Below are 21,107 nucleotides of genomic sequence, written 5' to 3'. Positions count from 1 at the left end.
GACTTTCTCAAGTGTTCAAATACTTATTTGCAGCTGTATCATACAAATAAATAGTTAAAAAATCATACATTGTGATTTCTGGATTTATTTATTTTTTATTGTCTCTCACAGTGGACATGCACCTACGATGACAATTTCAGACCCCTCTATGATTTCTAAGTGGGAGAACTTGCAAAATAGCAGGGTGTTCAAATACTTATTTTCCTCACTGTATATATACAGTATCTCACAAAAGTCAGTACACCCCTCACCTTTCAGCAACCATTTTAGTATTTCTTCTTAAGGGACATTCATTCATTCATTCATTTTCTCCCGCTTATCCGTAATCCCCCGCCTTCGACTGCTGCCCAATCCTCACAGCACCGTCCCTTACGGTCCCTCCTGCAGGTGGTGAGCCCACGGGAAGCTTCTTAAGGGACTTTACTAAAGAAATGAAACTTGGATATACATTAGAGTAGTTAATGTGCAGCTTGTATACCAGTATCTATACCAGTACCTGTCCTCTGAAAATAACTAAAAATGCAGCCATTACTGTCAAAATAGCTGGCAACAAAAGTGAGTACAATACAAATTTGTGTATCTTCTATTAGAGCAGTTAAAATCTGTTGTTAAGTACAATTCTCTCATACTGACCACTGGATGTTCAACATGGCACTTAATAGCAAAGACTCTCTGAAGATTTGAGAATAAGAATTGTTGCTCTCCACAAAGGTGCCGAGGCTATAAAACGATCTGTAACTGAGTCAAAGTACAGTGGTCAGGCTCAGGTTTTCCAAGACAGGTTCCACTCGGAACAGACCATACAGTGTTCATACAGTGTTCAATACAGTGTTCATAGTACAACATGAACACCTGATATAACCCTACATAAAGTATGAGTAGAGTTTTGTGCAGGTATCATGTGGCCTTATAAACAATTTGCCTAAGTGGAGTGTTTATACGGCTTCCTACAAAAGTCTTCAGAACTACTGACATAACCCTGTATAAATAAGAATAAAGGCTTAAGCAAGTGTCATGTAGCCCTATGAACACTGTCATTAAGGAAATAAGGATGACTTCATGACACCAGACTTTGTAACTGGGGGTACAGCTGCATTCTCAAAATCACATAATGATCATAGGACCTGTCACAAAATTTTTCTTGTGATTAAAGTGACACTGTATTAAACTTTCTTTCGGCTTCTCCCATTAGGGGTCGCCACAGCGGATCATCCGTATTCGTGATTCGCATGTTCGATTTGGCACATGTTTTTACGCTGGATGCCCTTCCTAATGCAACCCTCCCCATTCATCCTGGCTTGGGACCGGCAATAAGAGTGCACCGGCCTGTGCAAACACTGTAGACAAAGGTATTGGGACACCTGACTTTTCGAGCCATATGTGGTTCTTTCCCAAACTCTTACCACAAAGTTGGAGGCACACAATTGTATGGCATCTTCCTTAACTTGAACTAAGAGACCCAAACCTGTTCCCATTTGACAATGCCCCTGTACACAAAGCGAGCTCTATTAAGTTATACTTTACATGGGTTGGAGTGGAAGATCTTGACAGGCTTGCAATAAAGCTCTGACCTCAACCCTATTGAACACATTTGGGATGAATTGGAACACTGACTGCACCCCAGGATTCCCCATCATACATCAATACATAACTTTGCTAATGCCGTTGTAGCTGAATGAGCAAAAATCTCTCCAATTACCCTCTAAAATCTAGTGGAACGTCTTCCCAGAGGAGTGGAGGTTATTATAACAGCAAATTGTTACTAAATAGGGAATGGGATGTTCAAAAAGCACATATGAAGCTTATGTTCAGTTGTCCACAAACGTTTGTCCATAGATGTTAATAGATTGATAGAAAGATTGAGAGATGGATAGATTTATTCACCCCAGAGGGAAATTCACTATATTGTGCATAACACCAATCATAAATAAGAATTACACTTTTCTCTTCAATCGCACTACAATGATTTTCAGTCTTGCACCTTTTAGGATTCTTACTTTAGCTTTTTTGATGTCATGTCACATTAAATTGCCGTATATCACGCTATAATCTATGTCAACCAAAAGAGTGTCATAACAAAGCATCTGTGTCACTTGGCTTAGATGTTATCCAAGCTGACACTGAACACGACAAAAGCAATCTTTATTCAATTCTGGCTTAAAATTTATAGTTTGTAGTGCGTTATGTCGAGTCTTTCATAAACTTATGATTGCTACCCTTAAATAAATAATTACTAGAAGTTGTATCACACTCCAATACTAGTGAGAATAAATATTGAGCAAAACGAGGTCTAGAACATTCCTGTGTGATGAAAGGAGGCAGTCGTGGCAGGAAAACAACATGCTTGTTGTAAAATAGGAAAACAAAAAAAGAATTTGAGTAAATAAAACCTCTGTATGTACATCAGGTGCCTGCCAAAAATTAGTTGCACTAATGTTAGTGATTATAGCCGTTTATTGTTTATGGAGTTAAATGAGCTGCATCAGGTATGAGAAATTGGCTGTGAAGGAAATGAGGGAGTCCCACTGTTCATGAAATTTCAATTCAATTCAACTTGTCTATATAATAGACCTTGTCAAAAAGCAGAAAGCTAGATGTAGATTTCGTCCCTAATAAGAGGGAAAAACAACTTCCAGGGATGACATAAGCTACAGATGAACCAGATTCAAAAAGAGATTGTTTACTGGAGTACTGGAGTTTTCTACAACGCTATACTTTTTTATACATTTTAACACCAACTAGGGTCTTGAAATATTAGTTTGAACAATACCACTGTCCCCCTGCCTAATCTTACCCTTTTTACCTCTTCATACATACAAACTGGCTTAACTTTAGTGCACAGCCTTCTTTCCAACAAAAGAGACCAACCCCAGTGTGCTTGCAGCCCATCTCAGATATTGCTCATTGTGGACAGACTTCACACCTGGCTTTATTACAGAGCAGACACAATCTCATGATCTTGTCCAGCTCAGGTGTCTACGGCCAATTTGGCCTCTTTTCATTCCCCATCACTGTGTGAGGGGGCGTGTGGCCGATAACGCATGCTTCACCATTACCTCTCTGATGTCTATTTGAGCAGATCAGAGATGATTTACTCCTAACTGGGAGTTGCTGGTAGCCTCTTTGAGGCTTGATCATTTAAAAAATGAGAAAGATTGAAGGAAAGGGGAAAAATAAGAAACGGGAAGAGTGATGGGGAGGCGAGTATAGAGACAGGGGAGTGTTACAAATTGCATGGCGCAAGGGCATGGTGCCAAGCCACACACTTGAAAAGCTTGCACTTAACCCTGGCCTCTCCTTCTCCACCCTTCATATTTCTCCCTCTTGTTTGGACAGAGTGCTCCCCTGAGGCAGAGACTCTCGTTCTGTGTCAAAGCAGCACAACAAAATTGAGCATCAGGAGCCATTTTATACCCGTTTTAGGTGGCATGAGGCAGCAGTTTGTGCCTCCTCACCGAATACACAATGGTGTCAAGAAAGAAGCTATAAAAGGGAATGGAAAGGAAAAAAGAATAAAAAAAATAAAGCGAACAATATTTTTTCTCCACTCGGCAATTAAAGCATGACACAGACTGTCTCGGCATATGCTGCTTTGCTTAATATCTCAGCTGACCTTTTAGACCGTATGGGCATGATTTGAAATGGTTACATGACATAGAGCAGCATTTGGACTGCAATGACTTTCTGGCTTTCTCTGCTGGAAATCTCACACATACCAAACAAAGTAGCACAACCTTCTGCATTCAAATGCAATTAAAAATACTAATGAAGATTATATAGGCAATTATTTAGTAGCAGTGGTGGACAAAGTACACAAACTGTGTGCTTGAGTTAAAGTAGAGATACTTTAGGCCAAATATTACTCCAGTAAAAATGCTCTTTTTATACTTTTACTTGAGTAAAAGTACAAATGTATTTGCCTTGAAACTTGTAATTTGTACTTTAATATCCAAAGTACTATAATTTGTTATGACTATAATTTTCCTATAATTATTTTTGCCACAAGATTTTTGCTGAATCAATTCAGTTTATGTGAAAAGACTCTAATGTTAATCTTAGCACACCAATCTATTAATTAAATGATTTTAATGATTCAAACACTGATTGATATTTATTAAAATTATCATGAGCCCAAAACCTTCTTTTCAATTACTTCAAAAATATCTTTAAGTGTATATCCACTCATAAATAAAAAGGAACGACTGATTTTACAAAATTAAAAGTTTACCCAAATATATATACGTCAAAAAGTAAAGTACAGATACGTGAAAAAGCTCCTGGTGTACAACAAATTACATTTACTTTGTTACTGTCCAACACTGTTTAGTAGCCAGATATATGAACTGATAATCCACAGACTACAGCATAGTTTCTACTGTTTATATATATATATACATTTGTCCAAAATGTCAAAAATACACATGAAAATAATATATGAAATATAAATCACAAAAAACATAGAACAAGAATAGTGTAAATACTAACTAAAAAACCAAACTGTTAAATTAACAAGGGAAATAGAAATGAAGCATGTCTAATAAAATCTTATGTGAAATTAAATGAATATTCTTGAAAAAATGTTTTAATAATTAGTAAAATCACATGCAAAAAATATGTAAAAAGATATTACATGCAAAAATAAATTATCCTTACATGTGTAAATATCGGCTTAGGAAATGTATCATGTATTATACATTTTATGACAAAATAAACCTGGTTTTAAACAAGTAGATGAGGAAACATAAAAACATGCACTACATGTAAAAATGTGTGAAACAACATGTGTGGATTTTCTGTAAAGTGTGTGTGTGTGTGTGTGTGTGTGTGTGTGTGTGTGTGTGTGTGTGTGTGTGTGTGTGTGTGTGTGTGTTTGTCACGGGGTCTTGGCAGTGACACAAACCCAGTCTCAGTTTTGTCTCACTCAGCTGTGGCTTTCTTACTGAGTGTGTTTGTCATACTTCAGCGCTGCTCTAATGTCTCTTACTTTTTCTATTTCCTTTTTCACACTTCCTCACTTTCCCTTCATTGTACCTATTCCCCTATTTTTCCATCTGCACCTTCTGGGTTCTTTTTTATTTACACATTTTGGTTTCACTCCAACACTCCATTCCCTGTACGGGTGCACTCTTTCTCAAATGTTATACTGTATATCATCCTGTTTCCCTTTTTTCATACTTTTACACAATGCTGTATCTGCCTGGACTGAATTTGGAGCCTCTCTGTAGAAAATTGATTTAAAATGTACTTTTGAAGGGGTGTGGATGTGGCTGCAGGGGCGCTTATACATCCGTGGAAGCTGGGAGCCTGAAACTTCTGCATGATAGATGTAATTTTTTCCTTTCTCTTTCCTCGTTGCCCAAACAGAGTCCTGAAACAACAGCAGTTATGCTTCATTCTAGGTCTCACGAGCAACATGAACACTGCCTTGCTCGTCTATCAGCATGTTCCCTCTTTCCGGAGTAAGCACTTTGTGTGGCAGTGTTGGCTTTAATGGCCACTGACAGTGACTTTATGTATAGGAGAGGGGGCAGAGTTGTTTCTTAGTGCATTAATCAGACAGCTGCTTTCTGTAATGCATAAAGAAAAGCTAACAAGCTTTACTAATGCATGTTTTTGCAAACTTTGCTTCTTAGTATGCCACTTTAAGAAAATTCACTGCATAGTATACATTTACCAGTGCTAATAGTTTGCACAATTGAATTGCACCTGCTGGTCAACACAGGGGTCGTTAATATGCTTAAAGATAGACATTAGCTTCAACATGCTAATGCATTATTAGGCAGCTAGCTCCCACTTTTTATCTGAATAATACCCTTTGGGCACATGTCAGCAGTGATGTTGGCTAGGCGGAATATTTTTGTGCTAAATGGGTCAATTACTTACTGTATTGACTTAATGTACTTAAGTACATGGTTAACTGTAATAGTACTAATTAGAGAAAAATTAAATCACAATGCTATTACAAGTGTTTTCTGTCTCTACATTGATTTTTGAGCACTGTCGCACAGTTTAGACAAATGCATTTAACTAAAAGCCATTAAAAGATATTTCACTACAGGCAGCATATGCTTGTTTGAAACAGAGTCTGGAAGAGTGGAGACAGATTAAAGTCTTGTAGTTCAAATAATCAGGTATTGTCAATTTTACATTCTTGAAAGGAAAGAATAATGACATTAATGATAATAATAATGTTATGTATGTAACACTAGTTTCCTGAGGGAACGAGACGCTGTGTCAAACCGCTTTTGGAACGCTCTTGTGTTGAGTGTTTACGCTCTTAAATAATGTGTGTAAAAAATTGGACGCTAGCCGTCACCAGCATATAAAAGTATAAAATGCACATGGAGTGAGGCGAGTGTCAGCTTCTGGAAGGGAGAAGGAAGCGCTGCAGGGATTCCAGCAGTGTGGCTTAGAGACGAAGCGTCTTGTTCCCTCAGGGAACTAGGGTTACATACGTAACCTAGAGACATTCCTTTTCAGGAACTCGAACTGCGTCGAAACGCTTTAGGAACGAGGGTCCAATCACGCCAGACTGACCAGTCGGATGACAGCGAGATAGGAGGTTCTCTGTAATGGAGAAAGCACACTCCTCCCGGCATTCAGCCAAAACCCCAAAACCTTCAACTGATCGAGAATGACATCTCAAGGCCGGACCACTAACTGCTCTGATCAAACTAATATTAACCAATGACTGATATATTTGAGGATGCGGATGCCCTGAAGTCTCAGGGAGACCAAAGCCCCATCAAGCTTCAGCCCCGAAAGTGAACCCCAGGAACTTCCTGTGAGAAGGAAGGATGGATACATGAAAGTATGCATCCTTTAGATCTACTATGACAACCAGTCCTTAAATCTGATTTAAGACACGACCTGCTTGAGGGTCAGCATTCTGAACCTAAGTCTCAAGAGTGAGCGGTTCAGCTGACGTAGATCCAAAATAGGACGCAACCCACCGTCCTTTCTGGGAACTATAAAGTACCGGCTATAGAACCCGGACTCTCATTCTGATGGAGGGACCACCTCAATGGCCTCCTTCCTCAGGAGAGTGTTCACTTCTCGTTTTATGACCAGAGCCTGCTCGGTTCCCACCAGAGTAGGAAGAACCCCGTCGAAACAGAGCGGACGAAACTCTAAATGAATCGAGTAGCCTCGCTCTACAGTGGGCAGGACCCACTAAGACATGTCTGGCAGAGATTTCTGGGCTGTCAGGAAGTCTCGTAGGAGTATTGGTCTCTCAAAACTGACCTCTGGTGTGCCTAGAGCTGGGGCAGTGCCCTTAAGCAACTCTAGGAGGTGGGGAGTTCTCCTGGACCACAACGCGACCGGGTGAAGACCGAGGAGGATGCTCACTGGAGCTGGCTGTGCCCTAAAGCACATTCAGTGGCAGGGCAAATGGAGCATTCTGCGCCGAAAGTGCGCAGTCAGCTCCATCAAAAACCGGCTTAACTCTTCCCCCCATCTCCCTAGCTACTCGAGCCTAGTTTGCAAAGCGTGCCCCTCCTCCTCCTTAGAGGAAGAGAGGCGGGCTAATGCTCTCATCGCAGGGGGAAGAAACCACCGAAAAGCATGCTTCCGAGCCTGTAAACGAGTGCTGGACCAAGAAGGTTAGGTCAAAGAAAGGGACAAGGCAGTCCCGAAACCCTCTGCGAGTTCCATTTGTAAGCCCCAGGAACTGCTGCGCCGCTCCGCCTCAGCGAGAGCGAGGCCAGAACCATGAAGAGCGCAAGCTCTCTCCTCGGAGAGTGCCGCTCGGGAGTGGAGCTATGGCATTGACATGCAGCCGGCTTTCTCGGGAACCGACTTAGCATGCTCCACTCCCAGGAATTTTTTATTTATGATTTTTTTTTTCTGACCAAATATTGACAGGCAATTCAACACATACACACAGAGCGCTTCGTAAACAAACAGAAGCTGGCGCTTGCCTTGTGCGTTTTATACTTCCACGAGTGACGACAAGCGGCAAATTTTTACTGATTACACACATTATTTAAGAGCGTGAACATTCGGGCGCATTATCAAAGCATTTCGACGCAGCTCAAGTACCTGAAAGGAAACACACATTCACAAATTGACATCAAGAATCAGGTTTACATTCCGAAAACAGGCAAATGTCAAGTCAAGTCAAGTCAAGTTTATTTGTATAGTGCTTTTCATAACAGACATTGTCTCAAAGCAGCTTTACAGAAATCAACAGTTAAGGTGAATGGTGTGCATTTATCCCTGATGAGCAAGGAAAAACTCCCTTAGATGTTATGAGGAAGAAACCTTGAGAGGAACCAGACTTAAAAGGGGAACCCATCCTCATTTGGGTGACATCAAGAGTTTGATCATAAATCTCTTAACAATACAGAACACTGGAGAGTGAGAACTAACATGAGCACTGGAGTATAAGATTATAAGTAAATGTTCTTTCAACAGTCTTTGGTATAAAAGTAGGAGCTACTGAGCTCAACATTTGTGATCATTACAGATCCAGCATCAGCTTCTCCATGCCAGAGCCTTTAAACACTCCAGGAGGTCCAATGTCAAACTCCACACATGCAGTGGGATCCAATTGGCACTGGTACGTCTCTAGATGGTTTAGGATGTTAACGAGTTTGGCATCTACTTCTTTAAAGTCCATAGAGAGACCAAAGGCTGATATTATGTCAGTTTCATCAGATTTTTGTGTATCGCATTACTGTCCAACTTGCAGATCAGCACTAATCTACATTGAGTCTGCACAATGTGTTCTGTGGTACGTAATAAGCCGTCTGTGCTCTTCTCACATTTGTGTGGTTATCCATCTTAGATTCATTAATCTAACAAATTATATCAATGCCAGAATAAACACTTCTTATCTTAGACTAATACAATTAAACATAAATTTGAATGAAGTATATGAAAGTTAGTGTGGACTGGGTAACTTGTATATGATGAGGTGAGTTTACCTTACCCTTTCCTGCTGGTTCTAAAAAGAAATTGTTTGGAAAATGACTGGTGGCTGAGAAAGCATTTGGTTGCTTTGCATTATGTTCCTTAAATTACTGCATGGTCCCTATGTGCTGCTATTTGTTTGAAGTTTGGGCAAACAGGTAGTGTAACACACTAGATCAGAATTTTGCATAAAAAAAAAGAAAAAATAATTTTTGTGGCAAATTTGCCACTTAATGTCGGTTATGTCAGGAATCCCCCTGCCACGCCCCCTTTGGCGGCGGCATTCCCCGAAGCACCCTGCTTCTTCTCCCGTGCGGGCGAGCTCGTCGCAGTCATGCTGATCACACACACCTGACTCTCATTCACTCACTCATTCTATCTCCTATTTAAGCCCCGCACCTTCACACACTCGCGGTCCGTTATTGTTTGTGCATGATCGTATGTGTTGGTTCATGTCGGTCTGTGTAATCGTGTATACGTATCCCGCTACGTACCCTTCTTCTCGGACTCCGCATTCTCTCAATGGCACCCCGGATTACCCCGATCCTGCTGTTTTCCATGTTCACACTGTCTGCACCACGTTTATCCGTTCTGTCCAGCGCTGCGCTTTCCATAGCTCGGATCCGTAGATTCTCTACACGAACTGTCTCTGCTTTTACAGAACTTCGTGGACCGCGCTCCCGGAGCGCACCACTGGATATTACTGCTTCGCTACCAGTATTGGTGGATTATCTCCTGAGTATTCTCAATAAACTTTGTTTGCGTTTACTTCGGCTTCCGCCTCCTTATTCGCATTACAGGTTATCTCGATCCGCATGACCAATCAATCAAATCGCGGCAACGCTGTTGTGTAAAAAAACCTGCAAAAACACGTGCATGCACATTCTCATTTAATAACGCACATCATGTACATAAAGATATTTCAAGCACGTTAATATATTGCCAGCATATTGGTTTTCGTTTATCTCGATCATCGGTTATCTCAACGTTTTTTGGCGTCCCCTAGGCCGGCGACATAACCGGGTGCCACTGTAGTATAGTATCCAATGGCAACAAAATATATTGCCACTTTTATGTACTGGCAACCATATCTTTTGAAATCAGTTATATTTTCCTTTTTTTCAGTTTCATTACCTTTGCTGATCAACTAAGGCTTTTAGCTCTATAGATTACAGATTTATGCATCCTATAAGTTTCTATATGTTTATACCCTTTTCAACCTATTGCTCCTTACATAAGAGACATCATTTATCTGGCAACTTTAAAAGCACACGAATGTAGCCTACTTTTGAAATGAGCTCCTTTGTGAGTACCCAGGAGCGCATAACAAAGCTATTTATGTCCTTAGCCCCGAGACCAGGTCCCTTGACCTTTCGCAGGTTCAGGAAGCGGCTGTCATCTGAATTAATGGCATTGTAGCACTCTCTGCAGCTGTGGTTGTCTCATGCCAGTCTGGCCCAGAGAGCCTCATTAATTACATTAGCCCTGTCTGAACTGTGCCTCTCACTCACACCTCAACCTGTCCTTGTGTGTGTGTGTGTGTGTGTGTGTGTGTGTGTGTGTGTGTGTGTGTGTGTGTATAAGGGTATAAAAGAAAGTAAGAAAGGGGCAATTTCAATGTCTGTTATTGAAGCCGAATAGACCCATTTGGTTGGGATGACCATTATCTGAAAAAGCAGGTCAATGTCACGGCTGTCACTAAAGGATTTTGAAAAATAGATATTCATTGACCATGTATGCATAAACCACATATAATCAGGTCCAAGATCTCCATAGTTTTTTTTATTATTATTATTATTAATAAACATGTACAATAAAAAGATAAATCACTAAATAAAGTTGGAAGTTTAGGGGTCAAATCATTGAAAGTTAAAAGGCTTTATGGTACGGAATGTTCAGCAAAAAATATATACTTTGCTTTAAGTAAATAACTTTGTAAGAGCCCTGTTGCACTGTGGCAGCTTGGGGAAAACCCTACACATTTACTATTACATATACATACATATATATAATGAGGCTCCTCAACAAACAGAACGTCTCTAGGTTACGTGTGTAACCCTAGTTCCCTGAGGAAACGAAACACTGTGTCGGGACGCTTTCGGGAACGTGACTGCGTTGTCCTTGCTCTGAGTAATGAGTCTTATCAGTCAAAATTGAAGACAGGCTGCCACCGGTGGGGTGACATTACGAGCAGGGAGTATAAAGCGCACCTGGAGAGAAGACTAAAGCACTGAAGAGGTGCTGGAGGTGTGGCTAGAGACGCAGCATCTCGTTCCCTCAGGGAACTAGGGTTACATACGTAACCTGGAGACGTTCCCTTTCAGGAACTCGAGCTGCATAGAAAAGCTTTCGGAACGAGAGTCCAATAACACCACACTGACCAGTCCCTGACTAGTGTGAATGAGCACAACTGAGTCAAAGGACAGAGGTACCAGAAGTACGGTGAATGTAACAGTCCAGCGCTCGGACTGGGCACAGCCAGTTCAACCTCTCCTGGTCTGGGGTCAGGAATGAGGAGGGTTGAATTTCTGAAGCCTGACAAGCTGTGGGACAACCGAGGGCACCTTGGGAGGGCACCCGCTCTAAATCAAATCAAATCTATTTTTATTTATAGAGAGCCTTACAGCAACCAAAAGAAGCACAAGGCACTTTCCAAAAAAAAACCAACAATAAACAATAAAATATAAGAACATAATGTACATAAAATAGCAGTTGAATCAAGCTTTTTACAATAAATGAGTTTTCAACTGCGATTTAAAAACACTCAGCACAGTGACTTATCGTATGTGTGCTGGAAGTGTGTTCCACAGCTTTGGTCCCTGGACGGCAAATGACCGGCCTCCAAACTTTTTATATTTGTATTTCGGAATGACCAGAGAGGTACGTCCAGAGAAGCGGAGAGTTCTGGCTGGTTGGTAAACAGTTATTAATTCGGTGAGGTAGGCTGGGGTCAGACCATTAATGGCCTTGAACACAAATAGCAGGACCTTATACTTCACCCTGAACTGCACCGGAAGCCAGTGAAGCGAGCGGAGGACAAGGGTGATGTGAGAGCGTTTGGAGGTGTTAGAGAGAAGACATGCTGCCGCGTTTTGTACCATTTGAAGCCGATTGAGAAGTGATTGATTAAGTCCAGTGTAGAGAGCATTACAGTAGTATATCCTCGAGCTGATGAAGGCATGTATAGCTTTTTTTAAGGTCAGCTTGGGACAAAAATGATTTGACCTTGCTGAGTAGTCTTAGCTGGTAAAAGCTCGCCTTCACTACTGCACTGATCTGTTTATCAAAGTGCATACTTTTGTCAAAAATAACACCTTGGTTAGGCACAGTAGGTGCAAACTGAGGTGTTAGAGGACCAAAACTAAGAGAACTGCTGGGTGAGTCCGGGCTAAACAGGATGTACTCAGTCTTTTCTTCATTCAGATGAAGGAAGTTCTGGGAAAGCCACTGTTTGATATCCTGAAGGCAATTATGGAGAGGGTCAAATGCAGAACGATTACTCAGAATCACAGAAAGATAGATCTGGAGGTCGTCAGCATAGAAATGAAATTTAACTTTGTGATTGGAGATGAGTGGCAGCATATAGAGTGAAAACAGAATAGGACCAAGAATAGATCCTTGAGGCACACCAGATGACAGAGGAGCAACCGAGGAAGAATAATCATTAAGCACTACTGAAAAAGTTCTGTTTGTGAGATATGATGAGAACCAATTTAGCACTGCACCCTGCAGACCAAAATGTTGAAACATGTTGAAGACGAGAGATGAGGATGGCATGATCCACGGTGTCAAATGCAGCGGTTAGGCCCAGTAACACCAAAACCACAGAGCTTTTACCATCCAGGGCTTCAAGAATGTCATTATGGACCCTCAATAACGCTGATTCATTGCTATGTCTCGACCTGAAACCGGACTGAAATGTATCACCAATGCTGTGCAGTTGAAGGTAAAACTGAAGCTGGCTGAAAACAAGCTTCTCCATCAACTTAGACAGAAATGACAGGTTAGATATAGGGCGGAAGTTGGATAGTATGGAGGGATCAAGGTTGGGTTTCTTGAGCAGGGGTCTAACAATAGCGTGTTTGAGAGCAGCGGGAACAGTACCCACCCTAAAACAGCTGTTTATGAAGGAGACAAGGATGGGACCTATGATGTCAATAGCCTCCTTCAAAATCCTGGCACAATCCAGGAACAGCGTCTAGAGGGCAGGTGGTGGGTTTCAACTCGTGGACAGCTTTTTTGAGGTCCACAAGAGTAACTGCATCAAAGTTCTCTAGGACACATTGCACCACATGAGTAGACATGTGGACTTGTGTAATGGTTTGCCTAACAGACAAAACCTTGTTCAAAAAATGTTGTTTGAAAGCATTGCATGTGCTTACAGAAACATCATTAAAGGCGACGGACACCGGATTTATGACAGAATTGATAGTGCTGAATAAAATTCCAGGGCGATGGCTGTTGCTATTGATGAGAGCAGAAAGGTACTGTCCTTTAGCTTCCTTCAGTGCACTCTGATGGGTGGCAAGACTGTCTCTAAACATCTCCAGTAACACCTACAGCCTATCCTTCTTCCATTTTGGCTCAGCCTGTCTACACCGGCGCCTGAGGGCCCAAGTTGTATCATTGAGCCAGGGGTCCAAAGGGCCGTTGGTCGACTTAACCTTGTAGGGTGCAACAGAGTCCATAATCTGGGAGCAGATGGTGTGGAAGGAGGCAAGGAAACGGTCCAGACAAAGAGGCGATGTCAATTCAGCAGTAGAGGCAAGATCAGAAACAGAGAAGGCAGCAATAAAATCATTGACTGTAGATGAGGTAATAATGCGGCGGCGATAAGGGGCAGTAGAGGTTGGTGCAGGTGAAACAGCACAAATGTCAAACCGTATGGGAGAATGGTCAGAGATGGAAAAATCCATGAACTCACAAGTCGACACAATCACCCCACGAGAGATAATAAGGTCAAGAGTGTGACTATGGGTGAGACAGGAAATGGACTAAGCCAGATCTAATGAGTCTAAAAGTGCATTAAAATCATTAGCAGGTTTATCAGAGGGGCAGCAAACATGAATGTTAAAGTCACCACAGATTAGAACATTGTCAATCTTTGCTAGAAATTCTGACAAAAACTCTGAGAACTCAATTAAAAAAATCCTTGTTTAATTTGGGTGGCCGGAAGATTACTGCACATAAAATAAAATCGGACAGGGTAGTGTAAGCACAAATACTTGTAACTCAAGGCTGGAATACCCAGTGTATTAGTGGACACCTACTAGCTCTAGGGTGCAGGAAGGCACTGGTCATGCCTGGAGTAAACTCCAGGAAAGAGGGTGCCACAGGGCCTGTGAATCACCTACTCTCCTCTGAGAGCAGATGGCCAGCAAGAAAGCGATCTTGATGGACAAGCACCTCCACGAAGTCTCAGCCAAAGGCTCGAAGGGGGGCTCGGATAGAGCCACCAACACTGAAGGAGAGGAGCTTCCCCTGGGCCCACAGGAGGATCTGGCAGACCAGGTGGTTGGTGGTTGATGTACGAGACCACCGAGGTGTTGTCCGAGTGGATGATGGCCTCTGAGGTCCAGAAGCACGGCCAGCATTTTTACGCAATTGATGTGCCTCCTCAAATGGCCACTGTCCCATAGACCTTATGCAGAGCGGCCACTCATAAACACTCCCCATCCCGTGAGAGACGCATTCGTTGTAAGCACAAGGCTTCCTGACCGCCGTGAGGATGGACACTATGTGGGCAGGGGAAAACAGTCCTCAGATCTCTCACCTCATGGGGCTTGACCCGGGGATGCCACAAAGGGAGAGCGCATCGCGATGCTCTATCTCTGCACTTGGCGGTACGAATTGCTGGGTTGAGGTTGGGGCTGCGCTCCCCCAGGCAGCCCGATTAGAGCGCCGTGGGAGATACCGCTGGAATGCCGAAGATTGTCTCTTGGACTTCTGGAACCTGTTAACTACCGAAACAATGGCGTCGCCGGAGAGGCCCGAAGAAGAGAGTGGGGCATCCAGCAGCACGATCCTGTCCCTGTCCGATATTTCAGACAGGGTAAGCCAGAGATGTCTCTCAATGGCTATTAAGGCGGGCATAGACCGGCCTATGGCCTTACCTATCAGCGCCGAGGTAGTACGCAGGGGCTTGGTGGGTAATGTTGGGGTTTTTAGGAAAGATGCCACACCCGGGGACAGAGATAGCATGCTAGTGTCTCTTCAACCTGTGGCATGACACTATAGCCATAATCCCTAAGCCCAGAGACGTTGAAATAAACCGCGGTCTTGGAGATAAAGGGGCGGGACGAGAAAGGCTGCGCCCAGGACCTGGACACCTCGGTGTGCCCCGACATGGAGGGTGTGACGCCGGGAGCAAAAAACGCTCATCGGGACAAGCCCGTCTCCAAACCTTCTGAGAGATTCATAAGCGCCACTATAGTCTTTATAGTTCTCTTTGCACAGTACTGTATATTCAAAGTATACAGTAGGTTTACTGGTCGGCGCTATCTTGTCTTATGTGTATTGTCTTGTGTTGTCTGTCTGTCTGTACTGTTGTCTGTCTGTCTGTACTGTTTTTTTATCTGCACTGTTCGCACTAGGTCGCACTCGATGCACTTTACGTAGCTTTGTGTTGTGTTGTAGCTCTATGTTGTTTAGTGTAGCACCAGGGCTCTGGAGGAACATTGTCTCGTTTCTACTGTGTACTGTGTACCACTGTGTATAGTCGAAATGACAATAAAGAAGAAACCTGGGCTTCCATACCACCTCAGCAGTGCCACAGACTGATCACACCGAATTGAGGCAGTAATTATAGCAAAAGGAGCCTCTACCAAGTATTGGGTACATATACAGTAAATAAACATACTTTTCAGAAGGCCAACAATTCACTGAAAAATTGTTTTTTTTTTGGTCTTATGAAGTATTCAATTTTTTTTTTTAAATAGTGAATTAATGGGTTTTTGTTCAATGTGAGCCAAAATTATTACAATTCAAAGAAATAAACACATATCAGTCTGTGTGTGATGGATCTATATAATGAGTTTAACTTTTTGTATTTCATTTCATTTCATTTCATCTTCTCCCGCTTATCCGTAATTTGGGTCGCGGGGGCAGCAGTCTAAGCAGACACTTCTCCAGGGATCGGGCTGTCAAGGCCCCCGCCTTCGACTGCTGCCCAATCCTCTCAGCACCGGTCCCTTACGTTCCCTCCTGCAGGTGGTGAGCCCACGGGAAACTTTTTGTATTGAATTACTAAAATAAATTATCTTTTTAATGCTATTCTAATTTATTGAGATGCACCTATCGTTCTGGCTCCAAAAATAGTAAAGTGGATGCCTTTTCAATAATCTATGCCCCCGACGCCCCCACAGTCCCGGAACCTATTATTCCACCCAAACTTCGTGTGGAATTCAGATAAAGAATTCTGAACTGCAACCTGTTTGGAACCTGCATTACCAGAATGCCCTGAGGGGAGGACATTTGTCTCAAAGACCTGCCATCAAACCCCGGTTGTGATTAGTCCATTAGGCTCCAGGCTCGGGCCACCCGGGTAGGAGGCAGACCCTCCTTATGTTCCAATCTTGCTACTGGTGGCCCAGAATGGTCCGAGATGTTGCAAGGTACGGTCTTTATTTAACAGACACCCCACCACTTATCAGTGGGAAAACCGCTTCCCCTACTTAACCCACAACGACCTTGGTCCCACCCAGGAATTGATTTTGTCACTGATCTGTCGGACTCTGATGACAACACCTGCATCCTGATAGCTGTAGATCGATTCTCCAAAGCCTGCAGATTGGTTGCCCTCTGAGGTCTGCCTACAGCTCTAGAAACAGCTGAGTTACTTTTCCAACACGTGTTTTCGCAATATTGGACTCCCGGAAGAAATAGTGTCAGAACGGGGTTCTTAATTCACGTCCCACGTTTGGAAGGCGTTCTTTAAGCTACTCATTGTTACTGTCCTCTAGTCATCCACAGACTAACGGCCCGAGTGGAAAATACAGAAGCTTGGATGCTACCTCTGATCGTACTGCCACCAGGATCACAACAGTTGGTACAGGTTCCTTCCCTGAGCCGAATACGCACAGAACTCCCTACGCCAAGAAACCACCGGCCTGACTCCATTTCAGTACATTCTCTGCTTCTAACCTCCACTGTTTTTCTGGACAAAGAAACCTTTCAACGTCCTTGCGGTGGATCACTGGTTCCCAGAGAGCCTGGAAGTTGGCACACACCCAGCTACAAAGAGCCCTTAGGACCAAAGGTTTGCATATCCTCGGAAAGCACCGCCCTACCAAACAGGAGACAAGGTGTGGTTGTCGACCCGAGATCTGCGCCTCCGACTGCCCTGCAGGAAGCTCAGTCCTTGTTACATTGGGCCGTTTACGACACTGCGACATATCAATGATGTGTCCTATCGGCTAGACCGCCTTCCCAGGTACCGCATCCACCCTACTTTCCATGTGTTGCTCCTTTAGCCCTTTTTTAAGCCATCTTGGGTCCCCAGATAGGACGTCCTGGATCCGGCACTACTGAAGAAGTTTCACTTCAATCACCCTGACCGTCCCGCACCCAGAGGTTGCGGGCATCCCTGGAGCCAGGTTAGGGCTTTAGGAGCCGCCCCTGGAGGAGGGGGTAATGTCAGAGAACGACCAGTCACGCCCCCCTCCAACCTCCTATTAATTACCTGCACCTGTTTCCCATTAACCCGTATCCTTTAAAAGGTTCGCTTTACTCACCGTCCTATCTACCGTATACCTACCTTAGATTATCCGGACTACCTATTGCTCCTGCGATCTCCTAAGTTTCTTATGCTGCTTGCTACGCTTCTTGTTAAGCAAACTACAGCTAAGGTTATTATTTCCTGCAGTCCCATTTTTGATTCTCCTGTGTTTGTTCTGTTAAAGATCAATAGACCGACGTCTGGTTTATCTGTGACAATAATGTTGTAAACAAGATTAATACAATGAAAATTAGATATCACTTTGATGACAAAATATGCATAACAATATTTATTTTTCTGCTTAGTAAAATATATGTATTTCAGCATATAGTAGAGATGTCAGAGTATAATATTTTCTGACAAAACTATTTATATTTTTTCTTTCAGAATTTTTATTTCACAGATCTCAACACATACGCCACCTTGTTTAGAAGCATAACATGCATGCAATTACCAAAAACTATGAACTTGAGATGTACGTTGGTTGTTTCATTTTTAAACCAAGTCTTATAGTGTGCTGAAAGCGTGCCAGGCCACTCACAGTGTGAAACTCCCACCTCATCTACTGAAGAGGACCTTTTCCTATTGACCTGCACACAAGACTAATGAGAGTCATTTCAAAGCCACAGAGGCCGCCCTTTCCAACCTTTCCCTGTCCCCGCACACCTCCACCCCTCGCTGGGTAATTGGCTGAGATTTAACGGATGGTGCTTTCATGTCGTACTAGCACTCCAAGCCTCTTTGTTTCACTTTTAACTCTTTTAGCTGTTTTCAGAGCATGATTATTCTACGATTATATTTGAGTTTGCTCGAACAATTTCCTACATTTTTTATAAAATTTTGTTTCATTTATTCACATACGCATTACTATTGTTACATTAATCACTGTGAATGTAGTTTAGAGTGGTTTATTGGGTACTGTTGCCACCTTACAGCACCTTACCTTGTTTTATGTTTCACATGTTCTTTCTGCATTTTTGCCCAGTTTGCCCAAGAAACTTAACAATAATTGCCCCTTAGTGTGTGACTGTGTGACTTGAGATGGACTGGTGTTCTAATAAGGGGGGTCTACCAGCCTTTCTGTATAGGCTCCAGACCCTGACCAGGATAAAGTAATGAGTGTATGTTGACAACTTATTCTAGTTTTAATTTATGGATTGCTGATATCCAGTATCATTAATGGGTGGATACCAGCAATTAAGTTTAGCTTATACCAGGTATATCAGATATCAGGGAAAATATATTATCTATTCTGTAACAAATAGCAAAGATTGAAAGAGATTTGACTTTTTTTTTTCTATTGTTAAGATTGATTTTAGTGTAGGTGTAATTAATACTTTATTTTATTATATTCATTAGAAATTACAGTTTGTGGTTTTTTTTTTTGTCCGAACAGGTTTAACATTGTAATGCTTTACTTTAAACCTAGTAGTTTTTAATGAAACAATGTTGGATGAGTGTCACTAATGAACAGTAGACTAGGTTTTTAGTATCAATTTAAAATAGCAAAAGTGATATGGATTTATGAGTCTTTAGTGTATTAAAGATACGCTTTAAACAAGTTTGCCCGAAATGATGTACAATACAGAAAGTCTAGCATTATTTCTAGGCATTGCTTTTGACAAAAAGCTGTCTGAGAAGTAGGCCTGAACACTTCACCACAACAACAACAAATAAAAATCCTCCAGCAAGTGCCTAAAATAAGTCCTAGATCAGAATTTCAAATGACTCCCTGCTTATTTGGAGACGACTTATGTCCATGGAATACATCTTGTTTTCTGTGTGGCTATGTCTAAGTGTCTTTGTATATGTGTTGCATAATTTTCTCATTTACATCTGGCTACTCACAATTGATATAGTGCATATTTGATTTAGAAATATACCAAAAAAATTCAATGCTTTTGTTTACCAAAGGGAAGAAAATCGGCCTTTGAAAGCAAACCATTAAAAGTTAATAAAAACAACGAATTATCTTTGCTTTAGGAAAATGTTTTCTTTCATACATTACAGAATATGGGATAATATGGACTGAATTAATCTAACCCTCTTGGTAATTGCTGTCTTCAAGCTAGAAAACTTAGATCACTTTTTTAATATTAGCGAAATCTAACAGTGACTTTGAGAATGTGGTTGTCAGAGCTCCCCTGACAATCCAAACTCTGTTCACGACTGCGTGAAGCGTGTGCCTGCTCGCACCTTTCATTCATGTCATATCTCCACCTCGGTCTCATTATCGGTTCATTTGTTCACGTGTATTTTCACCTGTCTTGTGATTTAACATTTGTATTGACTATTTTTGCATATATTCCCCTATTTGTGTGTCTTGCATTTGTAAAGTAACTAGTTCAGTCTCTGTCGTTTTACCGAAATGTTTATTTTTATAGTTTCATTTTTTACGGTTTTCTTTTGCTTTCGATTTCTCATTTCTCGATCTCGTTTAGCCCACATATTGTTGTTTGCTAATCACTCGACCTTTGTCTACCCCATGTTTTTGGCTCAGCCTGGTGATTTAGATTGCTTTCCTGTTAAACGTTCTTACTCCGCACATGCATCTGCATCTGCTCTTGTTCATTCAGTGCCTGACGTAACAGTGGTGGATATGATTTGAACAGAGACACCAGGAAAGCCTTGAAATTAATTTTATATAAGATAGAGAAATCTAGGAAATGTCAATCAGGGAATGCCATAAGATATGGAGGAGGCACATTTTGCTTTTTCTAAACAGCACAACATGTAAACTAAATCTAAAATTAGTTCAGTGTTAATTGTGGTCCAATAATTTGTACGCTATAGTGGAGTTGCACATGGGACTGTTCCCCACGTGGCTGCTTTGGCAGGCTTTTCTGTTTCTACCTGCTCACAGTGTTTTCTAATTAACTCTCCCTCCATGCATATCTATTCTTGGAGATATTTGTTGTGCAGTTTCTAAAAAAGACACATGAAGCTGTATTGTATATACACCCAGCTCCCTTGAAATATTTTTGATCACAAAGGCAAATTCTGTTGTCTTTACTCATTTAGTTGAAGCTTAAAAGACAACTATGAAATCATAGGTTATCAATGTGTTTTAAACATCTAAAAACATGGCTTTTGGTTGACCCCACCTTTTGTATTTGACTGACAAGGGATTTAACTTGTTGCCCAGGTGTGCACTGTAAGATTGTTTATTTTTTTTTTTTTGCTCTGGATATCTGATTTTGGTTTGAGGTCTGGGTTCCACCTGTGAAGATGAAGACACAATGTTGTATAAAAGGATAAACCACAAGAGAGCATAAAGATCTTTGAGCTGGCTATGTAAAAAAGAAAAAAAAAGAAAACAAATAAAAAAAGAGAAGAATTGATCAGAACATTACAGAAGCATTGGTCATAGCCAATACAACAATTTGGAATGTCCTGAAAAAGAAAGAAACTAACAATTAGATATACAGTAGAAGAGGTTGGTCAAGGGAAACAATAGCAGATGATAAAAAAACAT

Source organism: Silurus aristotelis, assembly GCF_946808225.1.
Source record: "Silurus aristotelis genome assembly, chromosome: 28".
NCBI lineage: Eukaryota > Metazoa > Chordata > Actinopteri > Siluriformes > Siluridae > Silurus > Silurus aristotelis.
This window is presented reverse-complemented; position numbering follows the sequence as displayed.